The 5,000-nt window shown below is 35.8% G+C and overlaps 1 protein-coding gene across 1 annotated transcript in view; it reads right to left on the bottom strand.

Moving 5' to 3' along the window:
* The window catches only part of Dscam4 (Down syndrome cell adhesion molecule 4), a 215,175-nt gene that overhangs the window by 53,623 nt on the left and 156,552 nt on the right, over window positions 1-5,000 (bottom strand). The gene's annotated exons all lie outside the window — the stretch shown is intronic.

Below are 5,000 nucleotides of genomic sequence, written 5' to 3'. Positions count from 1 at the left end.
TAATGAAAAGCAGTATGGAGATAATCCTCTCTCTCTCTCTCTCTCTCTCTCTCTCTCTCTCTCTCTCTCTCTCTCTCTCTCTCTCTCTCTCTCTCTCAAAGGGATACTGAATTGTTCAAAGTAGTATACTCGAATGAATTCCTCCTTTATGGTCACAGTCTTTAAATATTTATTTATCAATTGACGTCATTCTTCTTGTTTTTCGTTTTTGTAATTTCAGGCCTGATTTTTATATCATGACCTGACAACAAGTTTGATTTCTTTCTTCGGTATCATGATTTGTTAAAAATAAATACTATATCTATGCACAGTCTTATGAAAATCAACAACAGAAATAATCGTACAAAAGGAAGTAATTAAACTGGAAATAACGCATTTTAATGCATTTTGATTCATAACCTAAATCCATTGTCAAGTGCCATTAAAATTACAACTACACTTTTTTTTAGAGTAAGAAAGAAAATACTTGCGTCCACCAATAACGCCATTAACTTCTATTGAACAAATTTGTGATTTGAATCAAGGAAAAAATTGGATAACCAGAAACATCCAATCCAACGCAGAAATGAAGTTACCAAAATTCTGAAAGGAACTAACACAATTATAGTGATGACATGTTGTATCAGTCATTCTTACGACAATATCCAACGAAAAATAAATACTGTCAATTTACAGAGGTAATCCATACACAGCCGTCTATTTCAATAACGGTACGAAGTTCACATCAGTGGCATTACAGGGTGACATTATCTGTTGTCGATAATCGATGAGCATGCTAGCTACATAAATATCAACTTAATTACTGGGTCGCTGAAGGATTCCATGAATATCGGCTCAACTAACTTTTGAACAAGTGAAACTGTGACCGGACTGGATGAATCAATGCTTCAGGAAAGTTAGATGCTTTAAACTGTTAAAGAACACATGAATTAACTGAAGGGGTTCTAAGAATGACCTTTATGCTGTCGTTAGTTTTCCAGTCCATATAAAAAATGTTCCAGTCTATATTAAAAATGTTTATTTCAGCAGAATTTACATATTTTCGTCATTGCAGATAATTAAATCTAAAATAATGTTCCGCGCATCAAAAACTCTACGGTACTCCCACGCCATACATCACTTACTTTTTCTCATTACTACTCTGTAGCTACAAATCACCTCGATTGTTGATTGTTTGTTCCTAGAGTGTTATTTTAGATACGACGGTTGAATTTATGGAATAAGATGGCCTGTTTAGATATTTAAAAGTGATCAAGAATTTCCCAAAACTCCTAATCTTATAAGTCTCACTTTAGAAAGTCCAAGGGGAAGGGAGGTTCCTGCAACATTTTACTGAACCATCTTCAGTTAACAATTTTGTACATTTACGTCCACACTTTGAAACAGCTATCTGACGCGCCTGCATGGATTTAGATACGCAATTTTTCTGTTTCTTTCCTGCTCCTATCCTCTTGTTATGATTTCTTAAAAAAAAAAAAAGTCATCTCGGAAATACTTGGTTATTATAGGCTCATGAAAAATAGAGTAACGGCAAAGTCTAAAATATGTTACGTAGTTATTTTTTTTACGTCTTTCTTAACAAATGGCGTAATCGGTCTTCAAGATAATCTGGAAATTCACGTGTAAAAAAATGCCCTTTTATCAAGGATAACTTGTCTTGGAATGTAAGAATTAAGTATATCTTGTTTAACCAGACCACTGAGCTGATTAACAGCTCTCCTAGGGCTGGCCCGAAGGATTAGATTTATTTTACGTGGCTAAGAACCAATTGGTTACCTAGCAACGGGACCTACAGCTTATTGTGGAATCCGAACCACATTATGACGAGAAATAAATTTCTAGCACCAGAAATAAATTCCTCTAATTCTTCATTGGCCGGTCGGAGAGTCGAACGCTGGGCCAACAGCGTGCTAGTCGAGAGCTCTACCCATCCCTCCAATGAAGAACTGTCTTGGAATATTTTTTTCATCTCTGGTACCTGCATGGATTTGCACATAATTCCAATTTAAAATTGCTTTAGTCATCAGGACTGAGAAAGCGCTTGCTCGAGCCACCATAATGCATATAACGAGGTCACTATCTGCGGTTTCATTACGGAAGATGATTAGATTCAAATGTTTATTGGTTACCAATTCATATACGCACGTGATCACAACTCCACAATGAATAGAAAGTTTTGATATTATAAACTAAAGAACAAATAGAAATCATTGGCGTATAAAAACCGTACTCTCCTAAAGGCAATTAAGCCATCGAGATAACGCACTGAGTTAATCATCGATAAAGAGCAAATCCGCTAAAAAAAAAAAAAAAAGAAAAAAAGCAAAACTGCGTTCACAAGAGTGTGGAGTAATCATGGGAGTCTGAGCCACGATAGCTGGTTTGCAGGAAAATGTAGTGACTGTTACGTAGCTACATCAAATGCCGGAATACCTAAAAAGGTTAAAGAATATCCCGACTTGGAAGTCGACGATTGCAATATTCACTACGCTTGTCGCTGGGGGGGGGAGGGGGGAGGGAGGAGGGGAGGAGGGGGGAGTCACTGCAGCTCAAGTAGAGATTTAGTTTTCGTTTCTCGTTTTTTTATAGTAATTGTTTTCATGTGTAACGCAGCCTCTCTCTCTCTCCCTCTCTTTCTCTCTCTCTCTTCTAAATACTTCACGCATAAGACTACATATCAATAGCAATAGGAACAGTTTTGGGACAAGACATATTACCCAATTTATCTCTGATCATTTAATGAATTAATATATTCATCACCCAGTGTCACGTCTTATTCTGCTTCATTATAATGGGACCGTTTCTTTATATAAAAGGAGAGCTATTCCACAGACTGTAACCTGAACATGAGAAGCAGAGAGTGTCCTGGGAAACCAAGTTAACCATGCAGCTTTTAACATTAACTTCTGAAGCCAACGTGTCTTAGCCAATGGCGTTAGTCCACGCCCCCCTAAGCGGAGGACTGCACTCTCACGATCCCTTAGATAGTACAAACCACGTGTGACGCAAGTCCTCTGAGGAAGATTTGTGCGTATGTTTGCATCTATACGCACGAGCAGTGGTGTCCGCTTCAGCTTACGGACGACATACATACTTACATACATATATACATACATATACATATACACACACACACACGCGCATCTATACATACATATATATATATATATATATATATATATATATATATATATATATATATATATATATATATATATATATATATACTGTATATAAAATATCACACACACATACACATGTTTTATATATATATATATATATATATATATATATATATATATATATATATATATATATATATATAAATATCACACACATACACGTTGTATATATACACAGTATATATACAGTATATGTGTGTGTATGTATATGTGTGTGTGTGTGTATTTCTGTATCAAAACACAAAAAGCCTTGCGCTCACATGAGTAGGCTCGTTTTACCTCGCCATGCGCTTTGCGGAGCGACGATCGAAATCAGGAAATATTAACGAAGTCTGCTGTCAAGAGAAAATCATCGGAAAAAGTCGCACGTTGACATCTTCCTGGATTCAGGCTAAATGACATATTAAACTTTGTCCAGCAGTTTAAAGCTCTATGCTTTTCAAAACACTTTAGTACAATGTCTTAACTACCGGTACAATCATGGTTTTATATATATATATATATATATATATATATATATATATATATATATATATATATATGTGTGTGTGTGTGTGTGTGTGTGTGTGTGTGTGTGTGTGTGTATGTGTGTGTTTGTGTGAGCCTGCGTGTTTGTGTCTGAGTAAAATCGGGAAGTAGTCCCCCCATATAAGACAATTATGATAGAAGGAAATGAGTACTATCATCTAATAGAATAAACAATGCTGTGAATAAAATACGAAATTGTAAACAAAAGAATTAATGTTCATAAAGTCCTGAAGCCATACTAAATTCTACAACAAATTCTTTTAAAAATAGAACTAAGGTCATTATTATTTACTGGGTTCTTGATTCACGAAATTTGTACCTAAAATTTTCTATTCTATTTCCTACTACGGGTATATTACAGATTTAACTGCTATAACTAAACCAAAAACATCAAAGGACATGTGTAATGTTGAAATATTTTTATCTAGAATCCTCTGGTCTACCAACAAAAGCAAATTCATAATCATTACACAAAACAAACAAAAAAAGTTTTTTCGAAAAGGTTGAGCTTGATCGAATAAATACGAACACACTAAAAGAACACGGTCGAGTTCGGTCGAATCAATGCGCACACCACAAAAGAACCCGGTCGAGTTCGGTTGAATCGATATGCACACACTAAAAGAACACGATGGAGTTCATTGAATCAATACACACACGCCAAAAGAACATGGTCGAGTTCGGTCGAATTGATGCGCAAACCCAAAAAGAACATGATTCAGTTCGGTTGAATCAATACGAAAACACTAAAAGAATACGGTCGAGTTTGGTTTAATCAATACATACACGTTAAAAGAACACGGTTGACTTAGGTTAAATCAATACGGACACACTAAAAGAACACGGTCGACTTCGGTTGAATTAATACGCACGCACTTAAAGAAAACGATCAAGTTCGGTTGAATCAATATGGACACACTAAAAGAACACGGTCGACTTCGGTTGAATTAATACGCACGCACTTAAAGAAAACGATCGAGTTCGGTTGAAGCAATACACACGCACTTTAAGAACACGGTCGATTTCGGTTGAATCAATACGCACACACTTAGAGAACACGACTGATTTCGGTTGAATCAGTACACACATATTAAGAGAACACGGTCAATTTCGGTTGAATCAATACTCACACACTTAAAGAACACGATCGATTTCGGTTGAATCAGTACACACATATTTCGAGAACACGGTCAATTTCGGTTGAATCAATACTCACACACTTAAAGAACACGACCGATTTCGGTTGAATCAATACACACACACTTAGAGAGCAAGGTCGATTTCAGTTGA

This window comes from Macrobrachium rosenbergii, chromosome 14 (assembly GCF_040412425.1).
Source record: "Macrobrachium rosenbergii isolate ZJJX-2024 chromosome 14, ASM4041242v1, whole genome shotgun sequence".
Taxonomy (NCBI): Eukaryota; Metazoa; Arthropoda; class Malacostraca; order Decapoda; family Palaemonidae; genus Macrobrachium; species Macrobrachium rosenbergii.
This window is presented reverse-complemented; position numbering and strand designations above follow the sequence as displayed.